The following is a 13,243-nucleotide window of genomic DNA, read 5'->3' on the forward strand; positions in this document are numbered from 1 at the left end:
CAGGTTTTATTTTGATTACCTTCAATATGCCTGGTACACAGCAATGCTCAATTATTGTTCTTTGAACTGATTTATATAGCTAAAAATATCTGTTATTAGTGATTAAATTTTCCCATTATATGCACTTTTTTTTTTAAATCTCAGCAAGGTAGAAATGTGATTTAAAGTGATTGATTTCTGAAGGTCACCTGAACTAATTCAGATTTTAATACATGTTGCTTCATTTTTTAATGTTTTTTAGCACCTTTTAAATAACCTATGAGTGACAGCAATGAAAATGTCCTAGAATTGCTTGTAACATATCTTTTACTCTAAATTAATAAGCTGCTCATCTAAGACAAATTCATTATGCATTCTACTTTCTTCCCACTGGAAAGGTTGACCAATACTATAATCCTTACTAAACATGCTAATTAAGGAATAGGAAGGTCATTAGGACAAGAATTCACTGAGATAAACATAACTTAGATACAAGATCAAAACAACTGGGATCTCCTGATGCATAAATTATTGCTTTTCAATAATTTATTTTAGGTTCAGGAGTACATGTGCAGGTTTGTTACATAGGTAAGTTGCATGTCGCAGGGGTTTGAGGTAAAGATTATTTCATCACCCGGGTAATAAATCCAGTCACTGATAAGGCAGTTTTTCAGTCCTTATCCTCCTCCCACCCTCCACCATGAGGTAGGCCTTGATGTCTCTTGTTCCCTTCTTTGCACACATATGTACTCAGTGTTTAGCTCCCACATACAAGTGAGGACATGCAGTATTTGGTTCTCTTTTTCAGTGTTAGTTCACATAGGATAACGATTTCAAGCTCCATTTACATTCCTGCAAAGAACAAGATCTTGTTTATTTTTTATGGCTGCATAGTGTTCCATGGTGTATGTGTACCATATTTTCTTTATCCAGCCTATCAAGTATGATCATTTAAGTTGATTCCATGTCTTTGCTATTGTGGATAGTGCTGCAGTGAACACATGCATGCACGTGTCTTTAAGGTAGAATGTTTTATATTTCTTTGGGTATATACTTAGTAATGGGATAACCAGATCAAATGGTAATTCTGTTTTAAGTTCTTTCAAAAATTGCCAAACTGCCTTCCACAAGGGCTGAACTAACTTACATTCCTACCAGCAGTGTATAAGCATTCCCTTTTCTCTGTAACCGTACCAGCATCTGCTATTTTTTGACTTTTCAGTAATAGCCGTTTTGACTGGTGTGAAATGATAATCTCATTGTGGCTTTAGTTTGTGTTTCTCTAATGGTTAGTGATGTTGAGCATTATTACATATGCTTATTGGCCATGTGTATGTCTTCTTCTGAAAAGTGTCTGTTCATGGCATTTGCCCAGTTTTTGATTGGGTTGTTTACATTTTACATATTAGATGTTTGTTGTATGCATAATTTGCAAATATTTTCTCCCATTTGGTAGACTGTCTGTTTGCTCTGTTGTTAGTTTCTTTTGCCATGCAGAAGTCCCTTAGTTTAATTAGGTCCCATTTGTCAAGTTTTGTTTTTGTCTTTGTCATGAAATTTGTGTCCAGTCCTACAGCTAAGGCAGTGTTAAGAGGCAAGTTTACAACACTAAACCCCCACATCAAAAAGTTAGAAAGATCTCAAATTACCACCCTAACATCACAACTACAGAAATTAGAGAAACAACAGCAAACCAACCCCAAAACTAGCAGAAGACAAGAAGTAACCAAAATCAAAGCTGAACTGAAGGAAACTGAGAAGTGAAAACCATACAAAAGATCAACAAATCCTGGAGTTTGTTTTCTGAAAAAAAATCACTAAGATAGATAGACCACTAGCTATACTAATAAAGAAAACAGAAGATCCAAAATAAACACAATCAAAAATGACAAAGGGGATGTTACCACTGACCCCACAGGAAAAAAAAAAAAAGCCCTCAGAAACTGCTATGAACACCACTATGCACACAAGCTAGGAAACCTAGAAGAAACTGATTAATTCCTGGACACATATAACCTCCCAAGGCTGAACCAGGAAGCAACTGAATCCCTGAACAGGCCAATAATGAGTTCTGAAATTGAATCAGTAATAAAAAGCCTGCCAACCAAAAAAGAAATCCTGGGACCAGATGGATTCAGAACGCAATTTTATCAGATGTATAAAGAAGAGCTAGTACCATTCCTACTGAAACCACTGCAAAAAATTGAGGAGGAGGAACTCCTCCTTAACTCATTCTATGAGGCCAGCATCATCTTGATACCAAAACTTGGCAGAGACACCACAACAACAGCAACAAAAAAAAAAAAAAAAAAAAAGAAAAGAAAGAAGGAAAGAAAGAAAAAAAAAGAAAAAGAAAAATGCAGGGAGTATTTTACAACTTAGGGATTCACAAGTATAGTGTTAAGAAGACTGCCACTGGGTTCTGGAGAACAGTACTCTGTTACTCCCTAAACACATTTTCACTGCCATAATAGAATGAAATAAGAAGGAAACCCTCTGGAAGAATTACAATTATTAACTACATTTTTGTTCTACTATTGTTGTAAATTAGTATCACTACTGGAAGCTTTATTACATGTTAATTTATCTGTATTGCATTAAATAACAGGCATTCTGGAATGCTGCAGAATAGTGAAACAGCCTTGTATATATGCCTTGGAGGCTCCTGTCACTCTGCTTAGGAAGATTACTGACTCAAATCTTCAAATACATTATTTAGCATGAAAGCAGAACTATAAGCATTAGAGAAAAAATTGTTTATAATCATATTATAAACAGTTCCATGGCTTGTGCTTCCTTTTATGACAGTATCTTTGATTCTAAAAGCACTGACGTCCTCAAAGCTATAACTAAAGAAAGTGACTTATGAAGACACACTTTTAGATATTCACAGTGAAAGAACAATAGTCATAATAGGAGGTCTTATTCTGCTGTCCAGTCATCTCCCATCTCACATGCTGTTTCCATGGCTTCAAAGAAGTTTCCAATATTTTGAGAGTATATAATTTCAACTTTGAGACACAATGTGATGAAAACTGTATAAAAACTTCTAAAAGGTCACTGCTAGGTTTTACTTTAGGGTACCATCCAATCCTTTTCACCCCAGTACACATAGATGTATGAAAAATGTGTTTACTTATGCTCCTGATACTTTAGAATAAGTTAGCTGAGGAATTTACAACCCAAAAGTGGTAGATTCTCAGGGATCCAAGCCCAGATGATTGCCTCCTTTTAGAATGCATCTAATTTCAATGTGAGGGTAAATTAATTATCTTCCCCCACCACGTTCCTCCTCCACTTGACACAGGCCAATTTGTACTGGAAGGTGAAAGTGGCAAAGCAGAAGGGGTGATCAATAGCATGTTATATTGGGCTACGGGAAATCTGATCCCCGCGGGACTCAGATAGTCAAAGAGGGCAAGCAGTTAATGGGGGCAAGATAGCAAATCTACACTATAATTTAATTTGCAAGTTAAAAAACTGACTATTTTGCCAAGAAGTCTTTTATTCCATTTTCTTCAACAGCAGAAATCCATGATTATCAGTCTTTCATCCAATTTGAATTAAATACACATACAGAACAGAAAACTAAAACCCAAGAGGGATTTTATTTTAATTTGACAAATATTTTAGTGGATTTAATAAAATAAATTATTGTTCCAGAAATGTTGTGGCTTTGAATAAGAATCAAAGTGTCACTTTATTTTAAAATGATCACATAAAACCTATGTCTAGAAATTAGATCAAGATAGACTAAATCAACATTCATTCAAATATTTGGAGTATAACTACATGTACTGATAACTATTCTTAAGGCCAGGGATATAAAGATACAAGATAAAAGATGTATCGAAGGCCTCGATGAACTTACTGTTGAGAGAGAAAGATGAGTCAAAAAGATTACAAATAGTATGCAATGTGTATCTCTAAATCAGGAATCCTTATAATATATACTTCATTGTAAAAAATTAAATGAGATAGCTCATAAAAATTATTTAGCCAAATACCTGGTACAAAGTAATTTGAATAAATATCAGCCTCAGATGGTGATCACAACTGTGATGATGACTGTCCAGAGCCGTGAGGTCCGGAAATTGCGGCGGCTTCTGTTGCTTAAGCTCCGTATCATCAGAGACAACATGGCGTATTTCCGGGTTCTTCATTAACAACTTTTCCCGCGCCCGCCAAAACTTTTCCCCTGGGCGCCAACCTGTTTCGTGCCCAGGAAGATATGCAGCCTACAGCGCAGGCGCAATTCCGTGCCCGGGAAAAATACCAATTAATGGCGCATGCGTGATTGTAATTTGAGAAAACCCAGCCCCCCCTTAACCGCCCTGGCCCAACCTCTTCCCCTGCCAGCCCATAAAAGGCATTGCACTGCCACCATTAAACGAGACTTGATCAGGCTATTTGTCTTGTCTCCATTTCTTGTGTTTTCTTGTCTCCTCCATTCCCACTCCCCCTTTCAGGGTCCGTTGGACTGTCCTGCAGGTCGGGACAAATGACGATGATGATGATGATACGGTGATGCCACTAGCCCAAGAATTTATAGGAGCACTGAGGACAGAGACTGGAGATTGAGAAAGAATTTGTAAAAGATTAAGTGGTATAAACATAAGTTAAATTCTTAAAGATGAATGAGATAATTTAACAAGATAAGGAGTTGAGGGGAGTGATATAAATGACCTAGACAGATAAAACAGAAGTTTTGAAGGCATCCCCCTTCCTCTGAGAAGTTTAGAATCCCTTCTGCACCTTGGAGCAGCTCTGTGCTAGACACCTCGTACCCGAATCCTCTCTGGAGCTGATACTGGGGGAAGTGCCCAGACACCTTGAGGAACCCTTGTATCTGGACATGAAATCCAATTTACGTGTGTCCCCTTTTACATTCTGGTGAGAATTCTTTACATGATGTATTCAATAATATCAAGTGAATCAATAAACGCTTTATTTGGTCTTTCCTATTTACATGAGAACCATTCATCCTGTTATTTGAGTGTATAAATCTGTCTTTATTTAAGTAAATGTCATGTAATGTCTTCAAATCTTAACTGTAGTATACATTGCTTTATTCGACTATTTTTTAACATATATACATCAATATATTCTTAAATAAATTTATATTCATTTATTCAGCCATACTTTACATATGCCTATAACACACTAGATACAATGCTCCACATATTTGTAAAACACACAGTAGAGAAATAAGTTATTTTTTCCATATAGTTTGAAAACACTTAATCATCTAGATCTATACTAAATGCTAAAAGAGACTCTTATATCAGGAAAAAAAAATATATAGGAAAGTCTTATCAAATCAAATAAGCATTTTATAAAACTACTATGAAACAGTGAAAAGCATATCCCAGACCATATACTCCAGAACATACTCTATTATGCATAATAATTAAGAAGGGTGTTCAGAAAGTAATATGGAAAGTCAAGGCTCAACTGATAGTGTTGGAAGTATTGGTTTGGAACTTGGAAATATGTGAAATTAATCTTCATCCTATAAATACCCTAAAAAATAAATTCAAGATACATCAGAGTGTGCAGGATATTTTCTTTTCTCCCTCCAACTTTTCTCCATCCTTAGTTACCCAGCTTTGAACTTCAAGAGCTTAACAGCCCTTATGAATGCGGCTACCTGCCCCTTTAGCTTCCAGTTGGGTTTGACCAACAGAAGACTCCAGCAGAAGACCACAGAGTAGAAAGAGAACAGCAGCAAGGATTGATTCCCATGGCTCTCTCTGCCACGTCACCGCAGGTTAGTTAAGCTCCTATTTTAAAGGGATGGTCCCTGTCAGGTGACCTGATCTTCAACTTACAGTAACTTCTCTCTCTCCTGATTCTCTCAGGTTTGGGGCTGGTAACAGGACCCCATTAGTACCAGCTCTGGAGCACTGCACCATCTCTTATTCATTTCTTTTTCTCTACCCCACACCATTGTCTGTCATCTATAAAATACTCTCCATTTTCACTATTTGAAGTGCTATTTGCTGCCAGAACCTTGACTTACACAGCAATATATAGGAGCTTGAGACAGAGAGTACCCCTAGGTGGAAAAGGTCTATAATTTTATATAAAACTTGCATACAGTGTTATTTTTGCTCTTGAACAGGCCTATAGTTAATGCAATAAGATTAGACATTGAAATATTTATTTGTAAGCCATACACTTAAAAGTTCCATAAATTTCATACTTATACAATACACAGCATAGGGTACAATCAATGTCTCCAGGGTTACTAAAGAAAACTTTGATATTCATCATTTTTTATTTACATGATGAGAAACATGTGATGCCAGTGGAGAACTGATTCATCTATGGGTCAGATATGAAAAAAGCTCAAAATTCTCCAAGTCAAGTTCTTCCTTTCCATGTGACCTCACATGTCCTTAAGTTATTTATACCTAAGAATGTCTTCATGACTAAATGGAATCAGTAATGACTTCTCTCTCTTTACATAACAGATCAAAGTCATATGGGAGCAAGAGTTTATCTGGATACACTCAACTCTTTCGGGCAAATGAAAAAATATTTGTGAAACCTCCATTTGTGAAGGTCCAGAGGTCCTAAGATACTTTACATTTTCAGAAAATTAAAGCAGCTGAGAAGCAGAGAAGGAGGGATACATCTAGAAAGACAGACAGTGGCTAAATCATGTAGGGCTTTATAGATCATGTTAGAGATTTTCTATTGTATTCTAAGAGTCACAGCAATACTTCAAAGGAACAAGACAGACCTCAATTTTAAAAGCTAATTCTGCTACCAGATACCAGGAAAAATTACAAAGCTGTAGTAGTGAAAATACCATGGTATTGTTGCAGGAATAAATGAGTAGCTCAATAAAACAAAAGAGAATCTAGAATCACTCCTAAAATTATGGAAATACAGAATATGCTAAAAGTAGAATTTCAAGTTACAGAGTACATGGCAAGCTATTAAATAAAGTGTGTTAGGACCATTGACCTTACAGTTGGAAAAAGTTAAGTCACAATCTTACTCTGTGCATTGATTATGTAACTGCTATGAAAGATAAACCCTAAAATCTCAGTGGCTTAAAGCTATTGAAAGAAGTTTCTCTCTTGTTCACACAGAGTCAAAAATGGATATTCCTAATTGGTGTATGACTCTCCTCTAAGCAGTAATTCTGGGATTTAAACTCTTTCAAATTTGACTCTATCATCTTTAACACCTTGCCTCCAAGTTCATTTGGGAAGAGGGTAGACATAGAGGATCTCTCTTGGAAGATTTTTATGAGCCAAGACTGGAAGTGGTATACATTACTTCTATTATCATTTTATGCTACAGTTTAGTCACAGGGCCTCATCCAAATGCACAGAAGACTGGGAAATAAAATCTAAAATTTAAATTAAATTAAATTCCTTGTGTATTAAAACCTAAAGTTAAATAAAAACTATGAAAATACAAAAAAAAAATTAAGAATGTTTTTATAATCTTGATCTGAAAAAGTCCTTCTTAGGCAAGAGATATAAAAGAAATAATACAGAAACAAGGAAAAAACTGACAGATTTGACTACCTCAAAATTTAAAATTTATCTACCACAAAAGACAAATTTAGAAAATAAACCTTTCTCAAAGGACATATTTACAAAACATATAGCAGAAAAAATTATAATAGCCAAACTGAATAAAGATGTTCTAAAAATTATTTTAAAAATAATTTAGTACAAAAATCAACAAGGAAAAATTAAGGAAATTCACTGGGCCAAAATACGTGTGAAAAGATGTTCAAATTCAAATTCACCATTTTATGAAAAACAACAAAAAGATGTGAAGACTATCTATCACTTTTTCCCATCAAATAGTCAAAGAAATCCATGATTAATGATGAAATAAACCCAACTAAATTTCGATGGAAGTGTAAGCTGGTACAGAGTTTTTGGAAGGGAAATTCAGGAATACACATCAATATTTTAATTGTTCTAGCAATTCCACTTCCAAGATCTATTCTACGGAAACACAAACATGCACAAAGGTATTGTTTAGATAAATGTGAGAGGGTGATGGAGAGAGTGAGTGAAGATAGGGAAGGAAAAAAGAGGGAAAGGAAAGAAAACTAGAGGAATAAATTAGGAGATAATTATGGATATGGAGGTTCATTGCGGAATTATTTCTAATATAGAAAAAGAGTTGTCTTATTTCATTCAAGCTGCTATAACAAAATACCATACATGATATAGTTTATAAACAGCATAAATTTATTTCTCACAGTATGGAAAGCTAATTCCAGGATCAAGGCACCCGCAGATTCACTATCTGGTGAGGGTCCCCTTCCTGGTTCATAGATAGCCTTCTTTTTGCTGTGTCCTCACATGACAGAAGGGGCAAGTGACTCCCTTGGGCCTCTTTGATAAGGCCACTAATCCCATTCAGCAGGGCTCCACCTTCATGATCTGATCTCCTCCCAAAGGTCCCACCTCCTAATACTATCACCCTGGGGGTTAAGATTTTAACATAAAAATTACAGAGGGGGTGATTTTCAGTCCATAGCAATTGTAAACACCCTATATATGGCAATGGTTAAATAAATTATGATATATTTATACTATGCTGATAGGTAGTTCTTAAAATGTATAGAGTAGACTGAAATGCACTAACAGGAAAGGGTTGATAAGGCATATTGAATGATGCAAGTTACGTAACAATGAAACTAATTACATACACACATGCATGCACACACAGATATGTAAATGAGTAAACTCAGGAGAAGCTCTCAGAGAATTGACACTAAACGTGGCGAGAAGCATGAATAGAGGCTGGGGATAGGGAGGACAACAACATAAAGTGGATATTTCCTCTTTACATTACATATGTCTGTATTGTTTCAGTTTGTTAAAGTGTGTGGATTTCTTTTAGAACTAAAATTAAAATTTACTCTAATTTAAAAAATTATCATATGAATTAATGCCTCTAAATTTTTGCTCCAGCCTTTTTCCATGTTCTGTGGAAGGTAAATTCCTATTTATCTTTCAGGGCTCAATTCATTTATCACAATATTTCTTGATGTTTAAGTCATAGCTGCTCCAAAATTCAAATGTGAATATTAAGCTTCCTTAAATATGGGGCACCTGGATACCTGGAAACCTCCCACCCATTCTACAAATACCCAGTACCAGCATCTCATCTCTGCTTCTATACTACTATGACGTCACAGCACCTAACATTGTATTGCAGTCATTCCTTAGACCCATCAATGAACTTATTTATTTAGTCGTCTTAATAAAGATAAATTTTCCTTCAGAAATGCAACTAAGAATAAAATGCAACTAAGAGACGTCATCTCTGGCTTTCACCCTCTCTTTACCCAATAAGTGCCCCGGGAATGTGAGCCATTTCCATAATTCATAGGCACCTTGTGACATGTAAGGTTATTTTTAAATTTGTTTTCTGCTGTTAAGAAAAGATTTTCTTCCTAAAATTAGATTATGAATCTACTTCTAAAACCACTAATCAAACATAAGTTAAAGCTGCTTAAATAAGGGAGAGAAAATGTTAGAGCTCTAAAATCGGTAGAAATAGGTCACCCAGAGCTTCAATAAAACTTCAGAAAAGGTTTCAGTAAAAAAAAGGTATTCTCATTAAGAAGCTGTAAAGTAATCCTGCTATCAAACAGTGGAAAAGATCACATGTGCAAAAGCAGCAAAATATAGTCCATAAAGTCATTTAATGAAGCAGAAATTTGTATATATGCCATATCTAACGCATTTCTTGAAAAAGCTCGGCATATTCACTAATTATGAGTCATATATTATACACAGTTATTATGGGTATTATTCAGCAACAGAAGATTTAAAGTTGGTTGTCTTCTCTACCATAGTTAGCAAAGAAATATTGGTATATATACGATCTGCTTAAATAGGTTAGAAAATAGGAGGAAATTTATTAACTAGCTTTTTAATTATGCAAACAGAGTTTCCATAATTTTAAACTGAATTCCATGACACCCACAGATTTCCCTATAATCTAGCTGTAAATAGTAATTACAGTCTTCATAGTAGAAAATACTATATTTTAGGTTGCAAAACAGTCTCTATTATTATCTCCTATATTAAGTCATTTGATGATGGTCTAAAACTTTCCTAGTGGGGAGATTTTTATATTCATTGGTAGTCATATCTTACTTCATTTTCATAAAAACTGTAAGAAAAATTTGTCAGCCATTTTAAAATTAAAGAACAATGGAGAAGGAAATTTGCTGCTGAACTTTAAAACATTATATTTAGCAGGTCCTCCGTGGGTTGCATAATCAGTTCAAGACTATGGATTAACAATCAAAGGGAGCTCAGACACTGACCTACATTAGAGAAACCCTACACATACAACCAAAAATTCATCCTCCCCAGAAAACTAAAAGCCTTCAGAGTAACCTGCTAGCTAAGCAGCACATGTCCCAGTATTATAGTGCAACAGACCAGGAAAAAAAAATCATCCCAAAAGGCACCACAGTAAGGGTGAGAAAAACAGTAAGAGTCCTACATAATCCAGCATTAGTTTTCAGACCTAGGCAATAGGGCTTCAAGGCAATAATCATTTAACTATGGATTATGCAAATTCAAATCTACACCTACTCAGGATGTTGAACACCCAAGTTGCCAAAATTAATTGAGTCTCATCAGAAGTGGGAAAATTTCACTATCTTGAGCTTCACACCTGAATATTTCACAATCACTTCTACTTTGCATGGGTGCAAAACTTCACTTCCCATATTGTCACCAAAATCTACTCCCCCCTCCTGTGTTTCCTGTCTCAATGAACAGACCCTTCATCTAGCCAATTGATTGCACAAGCCAGAAAACTAAGCATGGCCCTTGATAGTTCTCATCTTGCACATCCAATCACCAAGTTCCTTTTCAAATTTCCTCATTCATTCATCTTTCTTCATTCCTACTGCTCCCACCATAGTTCAGACCACCAAAATTACTTCACTGGATCTAAAGGTGGATCTAGAATAAAACTCATGAGTCTTAAGGTCCCTTCTAGATCACATCTAATTTTGCATTCAAAATTCTGTATTTTTTTAAAGGACCCCAAAATATGTAACCTATGAAACATACAAAATCTGTAGCCTTTGCTGTCTAAATTATTGCAATGGTCCCTATCTCCCAGCTTCCAATCTTGTCTGATTTTTGTCTCTGCTCTGTACTGTAGATTAAGCGCTCCATCTAAAACACAAATATGACCATATTCTTCTCTTGCTTAAAAATTTCTAATAGGCCGAGCGCGGTGGCTCAAGCCTGTAATCCCAGCACTTTGGGAGGCCGAGACGGGCGGATCACGAGATCAGGAGATCGAGACCATCCTGGCTAACACGGTGAAACCCCGTCTCTACTAAAAAATACCAAAAAAAGAAAAAAAAGAAAAAAAAAAAAAACTAGCCTGGCGAGGTGGCGAGCGCCTTGTAGTCCCAGCTGCTCGGGAGGCTGAGGCAAGAAAATGGCATGAATCCAGGAGGAGGAGCTTGCAGTGAGCTGAGATCCGGCCACTGCACTCCAGCCTGGGCGACAGAGCGAGACTCCGTCTCAAAAAAAAAAAAAAAAGAAAAGAAAAGAAAGAAAGAAAGAAAAAGAAAAAGAAAATTTCTAATAGCGCCATGTTTCTCCTAGGATTTAGTCTCAACTCTTTATTATTGTTTACTTTTCATGTAGTCAACACACACTTTGTGATCTACACACAACTTGAAACCACCACTGCAAAATTATAACTGACACAGTGAAACAGATCTGACCCAACCAATTCCATCTTGCCTCTAACCTCCAAGCTGTCCTGGGTGTAGGCTGAACTAACTTTAGGAGGAACTTAGTTTATACTTTATAGTATAAAACAAAGATGATAATTGCCCTTTCCTAAAACAAACCTCCATCTTGCCTGGGGATTAGACTGTCTTTGCAGGACTAGCAAATTCTCTACAAGATTAGAAATTATGGTGTAAGTGCCATCCTCGTCGCTGCAGCGACACAGGCGCTCGCCGCCGCCATGACTGAGCAGATGAGCCTTCGTGGCACCCTCAAGGGCCACAATGGCTGGGTAACCCAGATCGCTACTACTCCGCAGTTCCCGGACATGATCCTGTCCGCCTCTCGAGATAAGACCATCATCATGTGGAAACTGACCAGGGATGAGACCAACTATGGAATTCCACAGCGTGCTCTGCGGGGTCACTCCCACTTTGTTAGTGATGTGGTTATCTCCTCAGATGGCCAGTTTGCCCTCTCAGGCTCCTGGGATGGAACCCTGCGCCTCTGGCATCTCACAACGGGCACCACCACGAGGCGATTTGTGGGCCATACCAAGGATGTGCTGAGTGTGGCCTTCTCCTCTGACAACCGGCAGATCGTCTCTGGATCTCGAGATAAAACCATCAAGCTATGGAATACCCTGGGTGTGTGCAAATACACTGTCCAGGATGAGAGCCACTCAGAGTGGGTGTCTCGTGTCCACTTCTCGCCCAACAGCAGCAACCCTATCATCGTCTCCTGCGGCTGGGACAAGCTGGTGAAGGTATGGAACCTGGCTAACTGCAAGCTGAAGACCAACCACATTGGCCACACGGGCTATCTGAACACGGTGACTGTCTCTCCGGATGGATCCCTCTGTGCTTCTGGAGGCAAGGATGGCCAGGCCATGTTATGGGATCTCAACGAAGGCAAACACCTTTACACGCTAGATGGTGGGGACATCATCAACGCCCTGTGCTTCAGCCCTAACCGCTACTGGCTGTGTGCTGCCACAGGCCCCAGCATCAAGATCTGGGATTTAGAGGGAAAGGTCATTGTAGAGGAACTGAAGCAAGAAGTTATCAGTACCAGCAGCAAGGCAGAACCACCGCAGTGTACCTCCCTGGCCTGGTCTGCCGATGGCCAAACTCTGTTTGCTGGCTACACAGACAACCTGGTACGAGTATGGCAGGTGACCATCGGCACGCGCTAGAAGTTTATGGCAGAGCTTTACAAATTAAAGAAGAAAAAACTGGCAAAAAAAAAAAAGAAATTATGGTGTAGCAGTCATGCAGCTGCAGGCTACAAGATTTTTACCCTCCCTAAACTGCTCCTAAGATAACTGCGTGAAACATTTTGCAGACCCGCACTTGAGGGATCAGCTGGTGCCACCAGATCCATGAACTGGCTCATCCGATCTTAGGAACTGACCCCGCACAGAAAGACAGCTTCCACTGCCTGTGATTTCATCTCTGACCTGACCAATCAGCACTCACTGGGACTTTCTGCCCACCAAGTTG

General features: G+C 37.6%; 1 pseudogene across 1 annotated transcript; it reads left to right on the plus strand.

Annotated features, from left to right (window-relative positions):
• Window positions 1-11,943: 11,943 nt before the first annotated feature.
• LOC111537214 lies at window positions 11,944-12,996 on the plus strand (annotated as a pseudogene). The gene has a single exon (XR_002729941.2). The product of XR_002729941.2 is annotated as a receptor of activated protein C kinase 1 pseudogene (transcript).
• The last annotated feature ends 247 nt before the right edge of the window (window positions 12,997-13,243 follow it).

Source organism: Piliocolobus tephrosceles, chromosome 14 (genome assembly GCF_002776525.5).
Source record: "Piliocolobus tephrosceles isolate RC106 chromosome 14, ASM277652v3, whole genome shotgun sequence".
NCBI lineage: Eukaryota > Metazoa > Chordata > Mammalia > Primates > Cercopithecidae > Piliocolobus > Piliocolobus tephrosceles.